General features: G+C 45.8%; 1 protein-coding gene across 7 annotated transcripts in view; it reads left to right on the top strand.

Moving 5' to 3' along the window:
• Positions 1–23,105, top strand: part of ANKRD6 (ankyrin repeat domain 6) — a 176,989-nt gene that overhangs the window by 115,288 nt on the left and 38,596 nt on the right. The window lies entirely within an intron of this gene.

Raw genomic sequence — 23,105 nt, 5'->3', positions numbered from 1 at the left:
AGAAGCACCCCCCCAATATGCCAGCCACAGTCCACGTTGTCACCTGTGCACCTGACCAGCTGGTGATAAGTCGTAGGTTCCTGTGACCCGCTCCTTGGGTTACATTAATGGGCTAGAGCAGCTCGGAAAAATGTTTTGCTTAGCAGATTACTGATTTATTATCAAAGGATTTATCTCGGGAATAGCAAGATGGAAGAGGTGCATAGGGCAAGGCATGGGAAGGGGCAGGGAGCTTCCCTGACCTTTGACTCCCAGCACCTCCACGGCTTCTCCAGCCCAGACATTGTGAACCCCGTCCTCTGAGATTTTTACAGAGGCACCATTTACTGAACCATTGGCCATTGGTGAATGATTCAACCCCCAGCCTCGGTCCCCTCCCGGGAACTGAAAGTATCATCCGCTAATTATGGTTGGTTCCCCTGGTAACCAGTACCCACCCTTAGGGGCTTTCCAGAAGTTACCTGTCATAAATGCAGGTGTGGTTGAAAGGGGTTTGTTGTGAATGACACACTCCTTTCACCTTTCTTTTTCTCTCTAGAGCTGTTTCAAGAACTGGTGACAACAGACCAACTATTATAATAAAAGATGCTCCTATTGCTCTTCTCACTTAGGAAAGTCCAAGGGCTTGGGGAACTGTAAGCCAGGAATGGAGACTAACAGCAAATACATGTTTCTTCCTGTAAATCCCAGCATCGCAGTGCTGGCCTGTAGAGAGATGGAAAATCTTGGGCTCCTCAAAGGTCACCCATTGGCCTAAAGCACTTTCTACAAACGTGCTGACTGGGGTTACTAGGTGTGTGGAACTGGTGGTGAAGGGAACCCTAACTCAGCCCCGAGTGTGGTCTTCCCGCAGTGCTTCAGGGCCCCGATCGCCACATGTGGGAGGACGGCAGGACTCTCTAGTGAGGAGGGCACAGGCTCGCACATTTTACCTCTGCAGCGTGTGCTAATGGTACAAGCTGCTTAACTTCTTTGACCCTCAGTATCTGTAAGAGGGGGCTCGCAATACCAACCTTTCAGGGTTGTTATACTAATAACAACATTCAAGCACATAGCTCATAGTCTGCAAGTTCTCATTTTTAAATAGACTTTGTCATTTGCTTTTTTCAAAAGAACTTTATTGAGGTATAACTTAATAAGCCAAACCCTCACCTATTCTCAGACTACAGTTCAGTGACTTCTGATGTACTGAGAGTTGTGCAACCATTGCCATGTTCTAACTTCGGAACATTTCTATCTGTGAGAAACCCCAGGGAGAAATTTCCTATTATTTAGTTGTCATTTCCAATTCCTACTCCCAGCACCTGGCAACCGTCATTCTACTTTCTGTCCGTATAAATTTCCCTTTGCTGGACATTGCATATAAACGGAATCATACATTCTGTGTCGTCTTTCATGTCTGGCTGTTTCCACCCAGCCCAGCACTGTTTTCAGTGTTTGCCTACACTGTGGCGTGCGTCAGTGCTTTCTTCTCTTCGATTACAGAATAGGACCCCCTCTATAGGCACGGCACATTTTGTTTATCCGGTCAGTGGCTGGTGGACATTTGGGGTTGTTTGTAGTTTGGAACTATTGTGAGTAATACTGCTATGAACATTTCTGTACACTTTTTGTGTGGGCATGATTTAATTTCTCTGGATGGATACCTACGAGCGGAACTGCTGAGTCCCACGGTAAGTCTTGTTTGACACCAAGGCGCCGCCAGGCTGTGTTCCAGAGAGTGGGGCACAGTTTCCCTTCCCCTCAGCGGCGTACGAGCTTGTCAGTTTCTCTAGATCCTCACCAGTGCTTGTTATTGTCTATCTTCTTTTTAAACATATTTTGCTTTTTAATAGTTTTTGTTATTTTTGATCCTTACCCAAGAATATGTTTTCTTATTGATTTGAGAGAGAGAAACATTGATATGAGAGAGAAACATTGATCCATTGCCTTTCATATACGCCCCTACCACGGATCAAACCGACAACCTGGGTACGTGCCCTGATTGGGAATCAAACCTGCGAACTTTTGGTGTGTGGGATGATGTTCCAACCAAGTGAGCCACCCAGCCTGGGCTAAAAAATATTTTTTAATAGAAGTAATGTGTGCACGTAGGAGCTTTAAAAGTGTAAGTGCTAATACAGCTGGAAGAGCCTGGGGTCTTGCCCAGAGCAGGGGGAGCTGTCTTCTCAGCCTGTGGGCCAAGTGCCACAGAGGGGGCAGCACTTGACAAAAAAGCAACTCCGGAGCCCGAGTTTGTGTGGAAAGCGGCCTCCAGGTCCACCTGTCCCTGCTGGTCTGTGGATTTCTGTGCCTGCAAAATGTGGGACCAAGGCCAAAGACGGAGAGAGGAAACAGTAAAAGCAGATGCAGAGGTGAATGAAATAGGAAATCGAAAAAACACAGAAAATCAGTGAAACCGAAAGTGGGTTCTGTGGAAGAAGTGACAGAACAGACCAATCTTGAGACTGATCTGGAGACAAAGGGCTTTCTGACCACTGCCCGGGGACCTCTTTCCTCCATCCCGGGGACCCCCGGCCCCTTCCGTGTATGCTCTTTTTCTGTTTGCCGGACCCCATCATCTTTCTCTTTCATGGTTTACCCCCTTGTGTTGACGTGGTCCACCCTGAAGCACAGTGCTGTCCCACAGAACTTTCTGGAATGCCGAATTGTTCTTTGCCTGTGCTGTGTAACTGGGCAGCAATGCATGACTGTCGAACACTTGAAATGTGGCTAGTGTAATGGAGGAACTTTAATTAATTAAAATTTAAGTGCCATGCGTGGCTGTTGGCTACCACATTGAGCCGCTCTGAGTGTATGGGAGAGAGCAATCAGTTTTAGACATAATCTATTGTCCCTTTCTCCCCCACGTTCTCCGCTCTAGTTATATCACAGTGTTTTAGCAGATCCATAATTAGTGTGATTGTGTGAATGATGTTCATCGGTGAGCCAGTAATTGTACCATAATTGCATTTCCTTTTTTTATACCTTGCTGCTTCTCCCAGAGTTGATCACTTTTGCGGGAACCCATGTCACCCCCAATTGGATGGTGCATGGTCTCTGAGCTTTCTAAGAAAAGGAGCACAGGAGATAAATGTTTTGAGAACCTGTGTGTCTGAAAAATGTCTTTATTCCACCCACTCACTTAATTGACAGTTTGGTGTGAAATTCAAGCTGAGAATTATTTTGCCTCCGTGCTTCGAAGGCGATGTTTTACTCTCTCTGAGTGGTGTTTCTGGGAAAGCCTCCCCAGATCCGGTGCAGGGCGCCCACCCGCAGGGAGTCCACCCGAGCACAGTGCCCTGCGTGGGACGCACTGTCCTCTCACCTGCCGGAACGCTGGCTGTGCGCTAGCTCTGTGTCTCTCAGACCTGCGTGCTCCAAACTCCGCAGCTGACTGCCGCTCTCACCTGGGTCGGGGTTTCTCTCCTACTTTCCTTGATGTCACAGAAGAAAAGCACTGGGATTTGGGATCCGAAGACCTGGGCACAAGCACCTGCTCCTTGTTAACTGCTTGTTGACACAGGCCAGGGTTTCCAGCTTCTGCGCTCCTGGCCTTTTGGAGCAGGAAGTTCTGTGTTGTGGGCGATTGTCCCCTGCACTGTAGGGTGTTTGGCAGCATCTCTGGACTCTACCCATTAGATACCAGCAGTACACTTCCTCCTCCCTAGTCATGACAGTCAAAAAATGTCTCTAAATGTCAAAAAATTGTCAAATGTCCCCTGCCTCTGGGGAGGGGGGACAGTATGACCCCTAGCTGAGAACCACTGATGGAGGCAGACTGCTTCACTTCTCGGGTCTGTTTCCTCACACAACTTAGAGGATTTCTACGAGGAATAGTGTGACAACACGTTTTGTTGCAGTTATAAAATCTAAGTAGGCACGAAATAATCGGGGATGGGTGTTTTTTTAAACGCCCCCCACGCCAGTGCCTAGCACAGTCCTGCCGTGAGCACCAATCCACTGCCACGCCAGTCAGCATACTTTCCATCTTGAGATCAGGTGTCTTCACGTGTCTTGACCAGCGTATTTCCAGCTGGAACAAGTAATCTGACCAGGACACTGGGTATCCTGAGAAGTCAGACGTATCCCCAGAGTAAACTCGCTGGCTCTTAGACGCAGAAACTCAGGATATACCTGTAATTTGTCATCTGATCCCCGTACTTCCCTGCCTCTGCTCTCAACAAAGCCACCCGGTATTTCATGTACCTAGCAAGTACTAACGGAGCACCTGCCTTGCACCAGTGAATGATACAGGGAAGGAAGCCGGGCCCTGTGGAGCTTGTGCCCTGTTGGAGGAGGCGACTACAACTTGCCTTGCCTGCATCTCCCTCCCTGAAGTTCCCCGTGGCTCCCTGATGCTCCAGCTCCTGGTTTGCTTCTCCAAAGGCCCCTTCTCCATCTCTTTTTGCACTTCCTGCCTGTAACCCTGACTTTCCTCAAGGGGCTCAGCCTTCATCTGCTCTCACTCTGCATTGCCCCCCTCCCACTGGTCACCACGCCGCCCTCTCCAGCTTGGCTCTATCCTCTGGTCCTCAGGTGGAGCTGCCTATGTGGACATCTTCATACTTGAAATGTAAATGCCCAAGACAACCTAATGTGCCCCTTCCGTTCTCATCCCGTGGCCTCTGTTAATGAATAGCACCCACCTTTGCACCGTCCCTGAAGCAGAAGCCCAAGGCCCCCCTCCCTTCTTTTGGCCCCTTCACGACCCTCCACCCACTCGGCTACTCAGGGACCCAGAGCAGCTCGTTCCGCCTCCCCATCTCTCTGCTCTATGTCTTACTAGGTGCTGCCCTAGACACTTCTTAAGTGTAAAATATTTAATAGTAAAATAGAAAAATGGGATTTTTCTTTGCAAGAAGCTTTTTGTTCTATAAGAACCAGGCTTTGGTTTTATAGGAATACATTTTCTTCATAGTCACCTCACATTTTAGTTACATATCCTCACATACAGCTTAATATTGTTGCCCCAATACCAGTAGGTATTGTGTAGTCTGGATAAACCCTCTGCACGGCTCCTGGCGCCGAGCGTTGCCCCTGTAGCTAGAGTTCGGCGCTTCTAGGAATCCACCGGCAGAGCACCTGTCTTCAGGAAGCTGGTCCGTGGGATGTTTCACCACAGCTTTCATTTTCTCCCAGAGTAACCAGACACAGGTTATTTGATGCAGCTTTAGTTAAGGAAAAAAAATGCAGGTTCATTCTTAAAATTCATATTCATCAAACCTCTAGTGATACGTACCACTTCCCCTGAGTAATGATACGGGGATTTTGATGATTAAGAAATGCAGCCCACGGCCTCAGGAAGCTTGTACATGGAGAGCGAGCCGCCTGCAGTGCACCGCAGAGCGGGCAGGTGGACGCTCAGGAGGGCCCGACACGGGGGCACATCACGAAGGCAGGGATGGAAGGGAGGGAGGCAAAAAAAAACCGAATTGAAGACCACGTACAAACTTGCACAGTGTATATCTAATTTATGTAAGTCTATACATTTGCACATATGTTTATGTAGAAGGAAATTGGAGAGAGCATTAAGACTTATATATTGGCCAGTTACAGCCATTGATAATATGAACAAAGCAAATAGCAAGTGATGGGTATAGTATGGTATACTTTGGGTAAGAAACAAATCCACTTCTGTGTGCAAACATGTGCTTGTCTTTGTGTGAGCAAGGAGAACCGTGTACAAAATATGAGGCTGTTAAACATTGGTTACCTGGTGGGAAAGGCGATTAGCTTTGCTTTCATACAATTTCTCATGGTATCGGTCCACTTATTAAAATAAACATATAGCCCTGGCTGGTGTGGCTCAGTGGTTTGAGTGCTGGCCTGTGAACCAAAGGGTCACTGGTTCAATTCCCAGTCAGGGCACAAGCCTGGATTGTGGGCCAGGTCCCCTGTAGGGGTGTGTGAGAGGCAACCACACATTGATGTTTCTCTCCCTCTCCTTCTCTCTCCCTTCCCCTCTGTCTAAAAATAGATACATAAATCGTTTTTAAAAGATAAAATAAGCATGTGGCACTTCCGTAATTTGTCAGGTCTAAAATGGAGTTTAACTGTGTATGTGGCGTACCTGTGCCGGCACTGGGCCCGTGCTCTGCACAAACTGTGTCTGTGGAAGGCTCACAGCGGCCGTAAGAACTCTGTGCCCTGGTGTCTGCAGTGCCAGTAAGGCAGGGGGTGCTGAGCAGCAGTGAGGGAACCGGGGCCAGTGAAGTGGTACATGGTAGACCTGCGAGGAAGCCAGCCGTGGGCGGCTCTGAGGCCGCACACTGAGGACGGCACCTCAGCTGTCCCTGCTCCTCTCAGCACAGCCCCCAGCCACCGCTTTCTGGCTCTTCCTCCCCCTCGGTGCACGTGGAGAAAGGGCTGCCCTGCACGCGGGACTGCCCCTTCCCCACCACAGGCACACCATTCCCAGAGTTTTGAAGCAATGTCAGAAATTCCTGACGGAGGCAATGAAGCGCAAAGGGTGTGAACATGGACACAGAAGCCATACTGCCTTGGCTTCAAATGCCAGTACTAGCCCTGTGATCTTGAGAAGGTTGCTTAATCTCTCTGTGCCTCTTATCTTCATCTCGAAAATGAGGATTAAATGATAGCTACTTTGTTGGGTAGCGTAAGCACTAACTGAATCACTACCAGCAAAATACTTCGAACACTGCCTAGCACGTAGTGAGTGTCAGATGCTGTTGCCAGTACAAGGAGTCCTGATGGAGTAGTAGCAGCCACCTCGTGGTCTGAGAACTGTGATCCGAGGGGCAGGCGGGACGTCCAAGCAGAGGACGCAGGCTTGTTCAGTGTCCTCATCTGAAAGGTGAGGGTAACCCCAGCCTTGTGGCGTCGCTGTGAAGATTAAATGAGATGACATGGTGTTCGGCACGATGTCCAGCAGTTAACGAATGAGCACTATCTCTTTCCTGGTAGAAGCTGAGAAGCTGATTGTAAAGTCTATGTGAAAATGCAAAGGAGCCTGAATTGCGAAAGCAATTTTGAAGAGCAAAGTTGGAAGACCTCTGCTACTTGATGTCCAGACTCACCATAGAACTATAGTAATCAGGGTGGCATAGCTGCGAAGATGAACAAATAGATCAGTGGGACAGGACGGGAAGTCCTCAGATAGACCTACACATGTGTGGTCCACTCATTTTTGACAAAGGTGCCAAAGCAATTTAATGGGGAAGGAATAGTGTTTTCCACAAATGGTACAGGAACGATTGGACATGTGTGTACAAAAAAGTGAACGTGTTGTACCACATAAGCATGTTAACTCCAAGATGGATCACAGACCTAAATGTAAACTGTAAAAGTTCTAGAAGAGGATAAAATCTTCGTGATCTCGTGTGATGCTAAATGTTGTGTTTCCATTTGGCTAGGCCGTGATGCTTAGATATTTGGTCTAACGTTATTTTAGATGTTTCTTTGAAACTGTTCTTCAGATGAGATTAACATTTAAGTCAGCAGGCTTTGAGTTAGGCAGACTGCCCTCCATTCTGTGGTGGGCCTCATCCAATCAGGTGACGGCCTTAAGAGGAAAATGCTGACGAGTGAACCCTGCCTCCAGACCGCCTTCAGGCTCTAGCTGAAGCATCGGCTCTTTTCTGGGTCTCCAGCCTCCGGGCCTACGCTGCAGAGTTTGGACTTGCCACACACGAGCCATTTCCTTAAAGTAACTCACGCAACCCAAACCGCTGAATTGGTAAACACCCCGGAGAATGCTGCTCCGCTGCAGAAAGGAATGAGCGACCGACAGAGGAGACGGCGTGAGTGAATCTCAAAGCCTTATGCATCTGAGGCAGGCGCAACAGGCCACATGCAACGTGGTTCCCTTTATATGGCATTCTAGAACAGTCAAAAACATAGGGACAGAAAATACATAAGTGGTTGCTAGGGGGCAGGGATGGTAGAAAGGGACTGACTAATAAAAAAGCAGAAGGCAGTTTTGGTGGGGAGAGGAATATCTCTATTTTGCTTGTGGTGGTGGTTTTATGTAACCAAACATGTTTATTCAGACACATCAAACTGAATGTTTAAAAGGGGCAATTTTATTGGATATGAATTGCACCTTGATTTTTTTAATGCTGACCCAAGGATATTGTTATTGATTTTATAGAAACAGGAAGAGGGAAAGGGAGGGGGGATGGGAGACAGAGAGAGAGAGAGGGAAGGAGAGAGAGAATCATTGGTGTGAGAAAGGAACATCAGTCAGTCGCCTCCCGTACGTGCCCTGACCAGGGATTGAACCCACAGCCTTCGGTGTTTGGGACAATGCTCCAACCCCACCGACCCTCCTGGCCAGGGTGCACTTTGATTTTTCTTTTTTAAAATAGCTGTTCTAAATAAAACTGTTATAGAGAAGGAAATACACGTAGGAGGTTCTGTAACTTTTTTCTGGTCATTTGTAGGCTGTGGCTCCTGTGGAGTTTTTACATCTTCTCCCCACACTAGTGAATGAATGAATGACTGTGCTCCAATAAATGTAAACTTGAAACCTTTAGACAGAGAGATGTGCAAAGAGTTTGTAGTAACGCTAACGATCCCAAGCATGACGTTTGTGTTTACAACGATGAAGAGTGTGGGGTGGTGCGTGTTTTCCGTCAGCCCCTCCCCAGAGAAGGCTGAAGGAAGATGCCTGGTGTGCGTTCAGGCTCTCAGAGACCTGTGGCAGGGCCAGTGTCTGCGTGAACAGCAGCATCCCTCCTGCTGCTTCAGCTGGCCCTCTTGCTGGTAAACCTGTTTCCCGTTTGGGTGACACCCTGCTTTCCAGGGCAGGGGAGAGCGGTGGAAGCAAGGGTCTTGTTGCTCGTCTGTTTTTGAGTCTGTGGATGTGTGTTTCATATCAGGACTCACTGCAGTGCTGTGGTTGTGAACTCATGTGCACCAGCCTGTCGGTCTGGAGCCCTGTCCTGAAAGCTGCCGTCCCCACGAGGTGGGCTGTGGGGAAGTTCAGGTGAAAGTGTTCATTTGAGAGCTTGTGTTGTATGTAGCTTGCTTCTTCCAAAAGACTCTGTATGCTTGTTTTAAAAGATACGAGAAATAGTTGAACAAGTAATACGTTCACATGTTCTGATACAGAAGGTACAGAAGGTCAGTAAGTCTTTCTCCCACACTCTGTCCCAACCACTCGATGCCTTTCTTCTTGAAGGCAATCTGTCCTACCTGTTTTTGTATTTTTTCCTGAGATGGTTTATGCACATATGTGCAAATAGATGTGTCTATTTGTGTTCCTTCACAAATCATTTCTGTACAAATTGTAGGGTATACTGTATATCCTTCTTCACTTTGCTTTATGCAATGAACTGTAATTAGCTTAATCTATCCCCTATTTTTAAAGGGTGTATTTATTATTTTTAGAGAGGGGGGAGGGGAGGGAGAAAGAGGGAGAGAAACATTGACTGGCTGTCCCTCACATGCCCATGAGTGGGGAGGACCTGGACTCCAACCCAGGAATGTGCCCTGACCTGGAATCAAACCAGTGACTTCTCAGTTCACAAGCTGGTGTTCAACCCACAGAGGTACACCAGCCAGGGCTTTACCCATCCCCTAGTCATGGACGGTGAGATTATGTGAGTCTTCTGCCCTTACAAATTGTGCTGCAGCAACTAACCTTTCCTGAGCTCCTGCTGCAGTGTGGTTGTATCTGGGGGACAGAGCTCTCTAAGTGGCACTTCCTGGTCAGATGACACATTCCCTTGTCACTTTGACAGCTACAGCAGAACTGCTGCATAGAGCTTGCATCAGTGCACACTCCTGCCACAGGTGGGAGTGGCCTGTGCAGTTGACCTTGAGGCACACAGTGACCAGCCATGCTGGGCTCTCCCTCCCTCCCTCTCCTTCCGAACTCATCCTGCCTTTCCAGCATGCTCTCCATGAGCTCTCTGCTGTGGCTGACTCGGCCTATATTTAGCCTTTGCTACTCTACTTCAGCGTGGGTTCTATAGAGTTTTCTCTTTCCACCTTACCCTCTGGGTTGTGTCTAGGGCCAGCTGCGTGGGGGAAAGCAGGGGAGTGGCTGATGGGAGGGGAGGCGTGGGGCCCCCCACACCTCTCCTCCCCTTCCTCACCCACCACTCACAGCTGGAAAATGTGGCCCAGCGTGTTGTCACCTGCCCAGTGATGGTGTGAGGGCTGGCACCTGTGTGGTGCTGATGCAGCCCTGGCCGTCCTCCAGGTTAGCAGATCTACGTGGAGGGTATACAGTTACTGTCAGGTCAGACAGAAAATCTGCCTCTTGTTCTCCAGTAGCCAGAAGCATGGCCGTGTGGGAGGAAAATCCCCACAGGGAAATCTAGGCCTCTGTAGTTTACCATCAGAAATCGTCAAGGAAGCCTGGCGTGTGGTGGTGCTTCTGAGCAACACGGAGCATGTTAAAATCTTATTAAATTAATCAATTAATGAGGGAACCAGTAAGATGTTACAACCAGTTTAAAGAAGAATGCAGAGAATTACAAATAGAGGGTCAGGCACAAGTAAACAGCCCTTTTTTATTACATAAAAATTTTACTGCAAAATCCTAAGCATGTAATTCTGTAACATAACAATATCACACTCAAGCGCACCACATGACATTTTAGGTGAAATGTTCAAATTGCTGTCCGTCTCGTGCGAGGCACTCACCTACCCCACCAGCCCCACTCAGTGGTGTTCCCCCTGTCAGACCCTGTATGGGGGCCGTCAGGAAAGCGGAAATACATTTGTTTCTTGGATGTAAAACTGGCCGGTAGGCACCGAATGTCCGCTGGACGTAGTTTATTTGCGTCAGCCTCGGTGTTGTGAGACTGCGCAGTTGTTCAGTAGCTCAGAGACATGCAGGCGAAGGATGGATGACCTGGAAGCTGTGTCTGAGACGGGACGCGAGTCCCCTCCCTCGCCTTCTCCTCCCTCCCACCAGCCGTGTGCGTCTGTCTTCTACCCTGTTAGGTGAAAATTTGTTTTATTTTTTAAATCATGGTAAAAATAACACAAAATATAGTATTTGGTCTGTATTTAAGTGTACAGCTCACTGGTATGAAGTTCATTTACCTCGTTGGAAAACCATCAGCACCATTCACATCCAGAACTCTTTTCACCCAGAACCAAAACGCCACACCCCTTAAATGCCTCACGCCCCATTTCCCGCTCCCCTGGTTCCTGGCAACCACAGTACCACTTGCATCTCTATGAATTTGTCACCCATTTCACCATCTTCCCCAGTTTTTCCTTAACAAGCATCTAGGCAGTGAGTCACTTGGCCGTCTCTGTGACCTTGGCCGTCATTGGCCACCCTGGGCCTTGGTTTCCTGTCTGTGAAGTCAGCATGACGACACGTACTTCAGGGGTGTGTGTTGAGGATTGAGAGTGCAGAGAGTGTGCGCAACGAGACTGTGGAAGTGGCTCAGTGCGTGGTTGTTGCTATTATCCCAATCACCATTTTCTTACTTGAGTTCTTGGACCGTAGAGGCTTGGAAGTTCCATTAGGAAATTCCATTTCAGTATTGGCTGCGAATGTGATCACCGGGAGAGCCTTAAAAATACGGATGCCCAGGTAGGTCCCACACCCAGAGGTTCTGATTTCATTGGTCTGGGTGTGGCTTGAGCTTGGGTGTTTCTCAGAGCTCCGAGTGATGCCAATGAGCAGTGAGGCGGAGAGCCGTTCGCTGCTCCAGGTATTTCTCCCTGATGTCTCAGAGCTGCGTGTGGGGTAGGACCACCCTCTCTACTGAGCATTGGGCCAAGTCGGGGTTTACACACCTGGAAGCCATGGCTCTTTGTAGTGCACCATGAAATACTGACACCTCCAACCAGAAACAAGTTTACCAGCAGGAAATACAAGTCTCAAATATGAGAAGGCGGACACGTGCTGTGGATTGTTGTGTGGCTTGCTTATGAGACAAGGCATGGAAATTTATTGAATCAATACTGGAAAAGTCTCAGTAAGTGTTACCTTATTATGATGAGCATATTAATTAGGCAGGAGCACAGTGACTCTGTGCTTCTAGCAGAGGTAGGGAGGTGCCCGCAGGAGGCGCTCGTTGGAGGTAGGAGAGGTGGCCCTCTCAGATGGAGAGGGACAGGGTGGGACCTGGTGCAATCAGACATTAGCCCCTGCCTGGGTCTGTGCGGTCTGTGCACAGAGCCTCTCAAGGCCGCGTGGAACAGGAGCCCCAGAACTGGCCGAGCGTCTCGGCTGCAGGGTGTCTTCTGTCTCCCTCTTGCTTGCGTTCGCACTGGAGTTCACTGGGGGTGGCGGCAGGCCCCGGTTGCCCTGCCCTTTCTCCCGTTCTGGGCAGGCCTGGTGGGCGTGTTGGCCCAGAGACCCTTTAGAACCTGGGTGCTCAATCAGCAAGTCATCCACCATCCCCATTCCCCAGGGTCTGTCTGTGTGTGCAGTGGGCACTCTGTTGTCCTAGGAGTGCGCATTTAAAGTGGAAGGCTCTACTGTGCGGCAGAGTACTTCATAACCCAGATTAGTGTACCACTTAAGCCCCCTAAAGTCATACATTTAATAGGTCCTAACCACTCTGGAGGAGATACTGTAATGCAGTACAGCTGGGTGTCAGCATTTTAAATCCATCATAGTTTCCAGGCCAGTGGCTGGCCTGTTGTAAGACTTCCAGAGCATCAACACCTAATCCAAACTGTCCTAGGAGGGCTGCAAATGAAGACACCACAGAGGAAAGGAACTTTAGCAGTCGTGGGTCACCCACCAGGAGCTCTACCCAGATGCCAGGCAGGTGGTCTGGTGGTGGAGTCTCTGAGTCCCTTTACTACTTTTCTTTTTTTCTTTTTAAGCTATTTTGATTTAGGTTTCAGAAAATAAATTAAGCCTGAAACTTATTTGGAGGCTGAAAATCCTTTCTCAGTGGCCTGTTGGTTTATTTCCCATGAGGATTAGCTATTGTATGTTTAGGCTGCTATAAAACCCAGGATCTACGGTAGATGGGCGAGTAGTTGGCAACCGTGCTTGGTTTTCTTTTAGCCCATGTTTTCATGGAATTGAGCATTGCATAAAGAATTGGATACCATGAGCAAGTGGAATGTATCCCAAGTGCAAGGCTAGCTCCACGTCAGTCAATGCAATCCCCGTATCCACAGCTGTCTCAGTCTGCTTTAGGCTGCTGTAAATAGCATCACAGTCTGGGTGACTTAAACAACAGACAATTATTTTTCACAGTCTGTAGGCTGGGAAGTTCAAGATCAAGGTATCAGCAGATGGGGTCCTGTGAGAGCACTCTTCCTGACTTTCAGACAGTGAAAGTCTGCGTTCACACATGATGGGGTGAGAGAGCTCTGACCTCTCTTTGTTTTATGAGGAGTAGTCCCACCATGGGGTCTTTTTTTTAAAATTTATTTTTATTGATTATGCCATTACAGTTGTTCTATTTCCCCCCTTCATTCCCCTACACCCTACCCCCCGTCCCCACCATTACCCCCCCTTTAGTTTATGACCATGTGTCTCAAGTTCTTTAGATTCTATACTTCCCATACTATTCTTGCCCCCCATCTATTTTCTATCTACTGTCTATGCTACTTATTTTCTGTACCTTCTCCCCCCTTCTCCTCCTCCCACTCCCCTGTTGCTAACCCTCCATGTGATCTCCATTTTTGCTGCTCCTGATCTAGCTGTCCTTTTAGTTTGCTTTTGTTTTAGGTGTGGTTGTTAATAACTGTGAGTTTGCTGTCCTTTCACTGTTCATATTTTTTTATCTTTTTCTTAGATAAGTCTCTTTAACATTTCATATAAGAAGGGCTTGGTGATGATGAACTCCTTGAATTTGATCTTATCTGAGAAGCACTTTATCTGTCCTTCCATTCTAAATGAAAGTTTTGCTGGATAGAGTAATCTTGGTTGTAGGTCTTTGGGTTTCATGACTTGGAATACCTCTTTCCAGCCCCTTCTTGCCTGTAGGGTCTCTTTTGAGAAATCCTCTCTGACAGTCTGATGGGAACTCCTTTGTAGGTGACTGTCCCCTTAGCTCCTGCTGCTTCTAGAATTCTCTCCTTCATTTTAATCTTGGCTAATGTAATGATGATGTGCCTTGGTGTGTTTCTTCTTGGGTCCAACTTCTTTGGGACTCTCTGAGCTTCCTGGATTTCCCTGAAGTCTATTTCCTTTGCCAGATTGGGGAAATTCTCCTTTTTATTATGTGTTCAAATAAGTTTTCCACTGGTGGCTGTTCCTTTCCCCCTTCTGGTACCCCTGTAATTCGGATGTTGGAGCATTTAAAGATGTCCTGGAGGTTCCTAAGCCTCTCCTCATTTTTTTGAATTCTTGCTTCTTCACTCTTTTCTGTTTGGCCATTATTGGCTTTCTTCTGGTCCACTCCATTAATTTGAGTCCCAGTTTCCTTTTCATCGCTGTTGGTTTCCTGTGCAATTCCATTCATTTCAATTAGTTTCGCCTTCATATGTTTCTCTAATTTGTGTCTATAATCAACTAGTTCTGTGAGGATCCTGATGACCAGTGTTTTAAACTGTGCGTCTGAGAGTTTTGCTATTTCTTCATCGCTTAGATTTATAGGCTCTGGGGCTTTGAGATCTTCTTGAGCCATTTTGGTCTGTTCACACCCGTTAAGTGTGAGGAGCGGAGCCTTGGACTCCCAGGTCGCTGGGTTGTGACACTGTGTGTGGGGGTGTGGTCAGAGCGGGGAAATGGCGACCCCCTCTGCTGTTTTGAGCTGCTGGGTGAGGAGCAGAGCCTTAGGTGGTTCACCAGGGCCAGGCCACCCAGGTCGCTGCATTATGACGCTGTATGTGGAGATGGGGTCAGAGCGGGGAAATGGTGGCACCCTCTGCTGCCACTCGCCACTGGGGCATGCTGGATCCCATCTAATCGCCCACTCTCTCGCTTTTCTATCTGCGCATGAATGCGCGACCACAGTCAACCCGCAGCCCTGCTCCCTCGCTGTTTCCCCGTGGTCGCTCACTAGGTCTCTCACTAGGTCCAACCCTGCGCCTGGATTCTGCGCACCTGAGTCCGTCTGACTGAGTTCTTCTGTGCAACCCCGCTCTGACAGCTGCTGGTTTCGCCCCTCTTACCGGTCAGGCTGAAGAATTTGTTGTTATCAGACTTCCAAAAAGTTCAATTTTCTGTGTTCTGGCTGTGTTTTCTGTTGCTAATATTTAGTTGTCTCTAAACTTGGTTGTGTGAGAAAGCACGGCGTCTCCACCTGTCCTCCATCTTGGCAGAAGTCCACTACACGGGGTCAGAACCTCATTTAGTCCCGATCACTCCCCATAGGCCTTGTCTCCAAGTACTACCACATTGGAGGATAGGACTTCAACACATGCGTTTGGGGCCACAGACGTTTAGTCCATCACAACAAGTTAAGCAAGAAAAATTATATGATCATATCCACAGATGCAGAAAAACATTTGGTAAAATGGTTTTACTCATTCATGGTTTAAAAAAAAAGAAGCTCTCAGCAAACTGATAATTGAGGAGAACTTTCTCAAACTGATAGTCTACAAAAACTCTATAGCTAGCACTCTTAATGGTGGAAAGCAGAATGCTTTTCTCTAAGAAAAGGAAGAAGGCAGGCATGTCTGCTCTTACCACTTGTATCCGGTGTAGTGCCCCCAATTCTAACTACTGCAACATGGCAAGAAAAAAAAGGGCATAAGATTGAAAAAGAAGAAATAACACTATGTCTGCTTCTATTTGTAGTCAGACATAATTGTCTACGTAGGGAAAACCAAGGAATCTACAAAAAAACCTCCTAAAACTAATGATAGTTCAACGAACTTGCAAGATAATAGATTAAAATACAGAAATTTATTACATAGCAATATACTAACTATGCATATGTGGTATTGGAAATAAAGATACAATACCCTTTAAGGTCATTCCAAAAGAAATGAAACACTTAGGTTTAAAACTGAACAAAACATGCACAGAATCTGAAATATTATAAAACAATGAAGAAAGAAATCAAAGGAGGCCTAAATAACTGGAGATGCAGGCATGTCATGTTCATAGTTAGAAGAGTCAACATAGTGAAGCTGATAATTCTCTCCAGATAGGTCTGTATGTTAATGCAATTTTTTTTGGAATCCCAGCCAAGTGTTTTACAGATATATGCAAGCTTATTCTAAAACAAGGGTGTCCAACCCATGGCCCACGGGCTGCATGCATCCCAGGGTGGCTATGAATGCAGCCCAGCACAAAATCATAAATTTACTTAAAACATTATGAAGGTTTTTTTGTGATTATGTGTTGTAATGCATTTAATGTGTGGCCCAAGACAGTGATTCTTCTTCCAGTGTGGCCTAGAGATGCCAAAGGTTGGACACTCCTGTTGTAAAATGTATGTGAAAAGACACAACTTCTAGGATAGCAAAAATAAAATTAAGCAGGAGGAATCACTCTGCTTGATATTAGGCCAACTATATGAATAATTACAGTATTCAGGAGTATGTGGTATATTGGTGGAGGGATAGACACATAGATCAATAGAACAGAATAGAACAGAATAGAGAAACCCAGGAATAGACCCACACAAGTATGTCCAAATGATGTTTCCCAAAGGTGCAAAAGCAATTTACTAGGACACTCTGAACAGATGATGTTGGAACAATTGGATGTCCATAGGTGAAAAGAATGAAACTTGACCCTAAGCCCACCACCTTATAAGGTGATCTGTATAACATGATCTGTAAAAGGGAAAAGTGATCAATTGGATCCCCTAAGAATGAAAGGCTTCTGCTATGTGAACAACTCTAAAGACGAAAAGACAACCAACAGTCCGGGAGGAAATATTTACAAACCACGTTTGACAAAGGATTTATAGGTAGAATACGAGGTCTGTCCAGAAGGTATCCTGCCATGTAATTAGAAAAACAGAGACATTTATTGAAGAAGGTACAAGAAATATTGTACATAGGACATTAATGCTTCAGTCCCCTTCAAAGTAGGCATCTTGGGACCTCACATTAGGCGATTCTCCCAGTTGTCATCAGCTGCTCTGGCATATTTTCCTCAATTGCATTGATGGTCTGAAATCTCTTTCCTTTCAAAGGTGATTTTAGTTTTAGGAAAAGCCAGAGTCACAGCGCACCAAATCTGGGCTGTAGGGGGGTTGAGTCACCTTGGTGATTTGACGTTTTGCCAAAAAAACTCTGCGTGAGACATGATGCTTGAGTGGGCATATTATCGTGATGAAGCTGCCAATCACCAGTTGCCCGTAGCTGTAGCCTTGTGAATCATCCGAATAGTTTCCATGGAGGAATGTTCAAGCTTAACGCGAAATCTGATGCAGATTCATTCCTCTACTCGCTCAGTCACTTTGAATGTGATGGTCACACAGTACACATGCTTACTCAACAGCGTCTACCACCCGCTCTGACCAGTACAGTGAAGTCATCACTATTCACACATGTGCATCCCCGTCCACTCTCCTTGGCTGCCAGGTCACATCGATATCACACAAACTGTTCTTGTTACATTCACAATGGCTGCACTTTTTCTGGACAGATCTCATATAAAGAACTCTAAAAATTCAACGAAAATAACCAATAATTCTGTTAGCAAATGGACAAAGGCATGAAGAGACATTCACCAAATAGCATGTATCAGTGGCAAATAAGCAAATGAAAAGATGTGTAGCATCGTTAGCCATAAGGTAAATGCAAAGTAGAATCACAGCGAAATATCACTACACCTATTAGAATGGCTAAAATAAAGGGACTATACCAAATGCTGGCAAGGATGTAGAGAAACTGAGTCTCTCCTACATTGCTGGTGGAAACATAAAATGATACAGCCACTCTGGACAATAGTCTGGCAGTTTCTTATAAAAGTAAATATGCAACTACTATGTGACCCAGCAATTGCATTCTTGGACATTTATTCAGGGGAAATCAAAGCTTATGTTTACACAAAAGCATGCCAAGAAAGGTTTATGGCACCCCTATTTGCAATAGTCAAAAACTGGCCTCAACCCACCTGTCCTGCAGCAAGGGAATGGTTAAACAGTTATGGTGCATTCATATCATTGGATACTACTCAGCAATAAAAGAGAACAAACTGTGGACATATGCAAGGTTACACACTGTTTCCATTCCATTTGTATGACATTGACAAAATTAGAGAAATGGAAAAAGTTGTGATTTCTCTGGTGAAGGATGAGGGTGGGAGATAAGTGAGGGGAGGGAGCTGGGTGCATTTACCTGTGAGGGGGCTCGGGAAGAGTCCTTGGTGACAGCTGTTCTGTGTCTGGTGGGCTGTGTCAGTGCCCTGATTCTGATACTGCGCTGTACTTTTGCAGGATGTTATAACTGGAGGAAACTGGGTGAAGACTGTGTGAGAGTCGTCTGTATTTCTTAAAACTGCATATACATCCATAATTACCTCAAAGTAAAAAGTTTAATTTAAAAAAAATTACAAAGGGAAGGCAGGGATAATGGAAGGTCATAATGAAAAGCTATTTGTGGCCCGAAGGCCACAGTTTACAACTTCAGCTGAAGGCAGACCCAGGAGTCCCAGGTTCTCAGAGTTAGACTCATGCAACCAACCTCCAGCTGCCCCTGCCTCAGTCAGCCAAGCTGCACCACCCAGGCCTGAATCCCTTGGGGGTTTCCACTGCCTTGAGTTCTGGTGGTGTCTCTGGTATTTCTATACCCTGTGAACATTGAACCCCCACCTTAATAGCTTCATGCCCTGGAGCAATATTCTTAAGGTGCCTTGTCTGGGCTGTTTTTCTTCCCCAAGGAGCAGGGATTGTCCCTGGGAAAGCTGGTAAGAAATGTGAAATGTGGATGAGCTCTTAGCCTGGCACTCAAGTGTTTGTCGAGTAAATTATACCTACTACTTTGACTACAGAAGAAAATTCTTAAATACGCACGTGGTACTTCCTTCAGCATAGAGGTCTGTGCCAGAGTTAGAAAAGGGAGCTGCTTCTGTTAAAGCAGACCCTGAGTCTACAAAGCTTTCCACCGCAGGGGAGGCTGCGTGAGTGGAGGGGAGGTCAGACCAGCCTCCCCTGTCCCTGGGCACTTTCCCGGTGTAGCCCTCCCTTTGCTGGCCCTGGGGCGAAGAGCTTCCCTTTAAGATGGAGGCGGTAAATTTACCCAGAAGTGGACGGAGTTTTGGCTCCAGGGCCTTTCCTTGCCCTGGCCCCTTTCAATTCCCCACCAACCCCGTTTTGTAATCTTTTTTTAAGGAAGGACTCCAACACTGTATATGTTTCAGGCCTTGTGGAATTTGCATTTACTCTTGGTAAAGGTTCCTTTGTAGAAAGAGCTCCAACTCTGGGTTTTCAGCAGACGGGAGCTAGGATGAAACTTTCCCAAATCTAGATACTAAGGGTTACAAATAAGGAAGAGATCAAGACAATATAAGCATAAAGAAGCAATGCAGTGCATATACTAGTTTCTTCTTCTCTACTATCTAGCTTTCCCCAGCATTCACACACTCTGGGAGACAGCTGGGTTCCTCACCTCCTGACGCTCGATCTACTTCCACATAGAGGTGCCTTGTGATGATTCATCACCTAGAAACTGGTGATTGATAGCATGTGTTTTGAATGAAGATAGTCCAAGTTCAAATACCATTGTACTGCTTAGCAGCTGTGTGCGTGGACAAGTATTTTACCTCTATGTCTCAGTTTCCACATCTGTAAAATGGGACAATAATAGCTACTTAAATTTGCCAGGTTATGCTGCAGGTAATCCAGAATCTCAGAAACTTTAAACAGCTTTTGAAGCTTTATTTCTTGCTCCTTTTGTTTGTCCACTTCAGGTCAGTGGGGTTATGTGGGAGAGGCGGCTGAGCTCATCTTGGCCCCACTCAGGACCACAGCGACTAAGCCTCCGCCATTTGGAAAACTTTCTGTCAGCTCTGGTGCCACAGTAGAAGGGAAGGTGGGGATTTGCCCATTAGCTCTAAATGTTTCAGCCTTAGATTGATACATCACACACTCATTTCAATGGCCAGAGCAAGCCATGTGGCTGCACCTAATAACTTCAGAGAGGTTGAGAAGTGCACCTTTCCCAGGAGCTTGGAAGAGAAGGGCATGTTTGCCACATACGACCTTAGGGTGCTTGGGAGGATGAAGAGCCTAGAAGGGTCCTTGGTTTTGTAAGGGCTCAGTAAGTGTTAGTGTGAAAACAAGAATGGAGGATTTCCTACCAAATTGTCAGTGAAGAAAGTTGACCTTCCACAGGCAAATTAGAAAAATTGGACTTCATAAAAATTAAAAACTGTGTATCAGAGGACACTATCAACAGAGGGAAAAGGTAACCCAAAGAATGGGAGAAAATATTTGCAAATCATATATCTGACAAGGGATTAATATCTAGAATATATAAAGAACTTCAACAACTCAGCCACACCAAAACAACTCAATTTTTAAAGTGAACAAGGACTTGAATAGATATTTCTCCAGAGAGGATATACAAATGGTCCATAAGCATATGGCAAGAGGTTCAGCATCATGAATCATTAGGGAAATTTAAATCAAACTCGTAATTAAATCATACCTATTAGGATGGCTATTTCAAAAAGACCAAAACAAAACAGAAAATAACAAACGTTGGCAAGGAGGTAGAAAAATTAGGAACCTTATGCATTGCTGGTCAGAACGTAAAATGGTATAAACACTATGAAAAAAAGTATGGTGATTCCTCAAAAAATTAAACATAGAATCACCATGCAATTTAGCAATTGCACTTCTAGGAATATACCCAAAGGAAGTGAAAGCAGAAATTTGAACAGCTGTTTTGTACAACCATGTTCATGCAATATTATTCACAATAGCCAAATGTTGGAATCAACTCACATGTCCATCAGTAAATAAGTGGATAAACAAAATCTAGTATATACATAAAAATGGCTATGCCGCAGTAACACAAACTTCCAGCATTCAAATGACCTGCATTACTCAGCCTTAAAAAGGAATGAAATTCTGATTCATGCCACAACGTGGATGTACCTTGAAGACACAGTCAGACCCTGGGGCTCAAACATCTTGGTTCTCACATAGTTCGGTCCTCAACCAAGTTGTTCACAGAAAAAAATGTCTCAGTTGAGTAGCAAGACGTCAGGTCTCAATTCTCTCTACCTGACAGCCCTTTCATGCTGACACCCAGGTGATCAGTCACACATCTCTTAGGCGACAGAGGAGATTGGTTTTTGAATAAATCTCTTCTTGAATAGTTTTCCAGAACAAATTAAGTTTTAGAACTGAGGTTCCACTGTGTTAGGTTAAGTGATATAAGCCAGGCACCAAAGGACAAACACTGTGTGATTTCACTTATGTGAAGTACCGAGCGTAGCACATTGGTAGAGATGGAAGGAGGAAGGAGGGTGGCAGGCACTAGGGAGGGACAGGCAACCAGAAGTTACTGTTTAAAGGACACAGAGCTTCTGATTGGGATGATGAAAAAACCTGGAATCGGATAGTTGTGAGTGAGTACACTTAAAATGGTTGAAGTGGCAAATTTTATGTTATGCCTATTTTACTACAATAAATCAAAAAGAATTGAACCAAGAATAAGCAGAACACTTAGTCTAATTACCACAGAAAAGGTTAGAAGCATTTTTAGAGATTCACCCTTTAAAAAAACACTAGGACCAAATGGTTTCTGGGCCCCGTTTCATATTTTAACTACAAAAGAATGAAAATTCCATTGTTATTTAAATTATTGTAAAGCACAGATCAAGATGGAAAGTTAGATCTGTTTTATAAAAGCATTATAAACTTAAAACCAAAGCCAGGGAAATATAAATGAGAGAAAAGGATAGTACAAGAGCTGTAAATCCATCTCAATTGTGAATATAAATACAAAAATTCTTCATGACATTACTGAAAAGAATACAGCACATAACTGAAGAACAATACTGTGTGACCAAGTGGAGTTTGTTCCAGGAATACAAACTGGATTCCGTAATTCATAGTACCAAGAAATTAAAGGAGAAAAATCACACGATTATATCAATAGTTGTTGAAAAGGCAGTGATTCCTAAAGAACCCCCAGGAAATCAGAGAGGAGAGTCCTTATATCCCGGCCACAGTTCATCACGCATTGGACCACCGTGCTCCGCTCTGTCGGTGTGTCAGCCCGTGGAAAATGCAGCCCGAGTGGCTTCCCGTGAAGAACAGGAGGCCGTTGAGTGAGTGCTTCAACACTCAGGGAATCCTGCACAGCCAGTTAAGTGGACTGGAATATTTTGGTCCTTGCTGGTCCTTCCTAGAAGCAAGGCCAACCTTGGCAGTTACTGGGTCACCTCAAAAGGAATTCACTTATTAATTAAGCCATTGTATTTGAATAATTGACTTCTAACAATATACATTTCAAATCACCTCTCCAAATTGTGTATGATTATTAGGCCATCTCCAAAGTAGGACTTAGAGAAGCATTCTGAAGCTTTTTGGCACAGGACACAGACCCGTCTACAAGGGCGGATTGCTCCCTTGCAGGACGACCACAGCCCTCCCACGGCGGGTGGGACCGTGGGTGCTCTGTGCAGGAGTTTCCCGTCGGCCCCCATTGCACTGGAGGTTAAAATTAGCCTCTTCTTCCAACATGAGATTGTCTTGAATCCTGATTTTAGTCACCCACGGAATTGACTGTCTTGCTGCTGCTCGTCACTTTAGTCCGAGATGGGATATGTCACTCGTCCATGCAGACAGGTAGACAGAACACACTTCCACTAAGGAAACTTTTTTTTAAGTAAAGTTTTATTTTCTCACTCTCCCTTGATCTGTGGCACTTTTTTTCTTCACTTGTTTTTTTCTGAACATCTTTAAAACTTTGTGTTTATTAAATCATAAATTACCTTTGAAGGACTTGAAGTTTTGGATCCAAATCTCCTCCAGTCCAGGCAGCTGAGACTCAGGATGACTGTCTGTGATAAGGGGACGCTAGGGGCGCCACGCAAAGTCAGCAGTTAAAACCTGGGTGAGCGGCCGGCCACGGGGCCAGGGCTCTGCTATGTGCATTTCCGCCACGAGGAAGATTTGAGATCGTGAAAAATCATTGGTCCTTTTTCTCTTACTGTCTTCATCCACATTAAACTCCCAAGGACCCTCTTCAATGTGAATGTTACATTGTTTCTAAAATATGTGCCTCTCTTATTTTACTAGCATTATAACTTATTTCTATATCTCTCTTTCCTTTCTCATTTTCTTAATGCTACAGATAATATT

This window comes from Artibeus jamaicensis, unplaced genomic scaffold (assembly GCF_021234435.1).
Source record: "Artibeus jamaicensis isolate MK-2021 breed Jamaican fruit bat unplaced genomic scaffold, CSHL_Jam_final contig_387, whole genome shotgun sequence".
Classification (NCBI taxonomy): domain Eukaryota; kingdom Metazoa; phylum Chordata; class Mammalia; order Chiroptera; family Phyllostomidae; genus Artibeus; species Artibeus jamaicensis.
The sequence above is the reverse complement of the archived record's forward strand: the minus strand, read 5'-3'. Positions and strand labels throughout refer to the sequence as shown.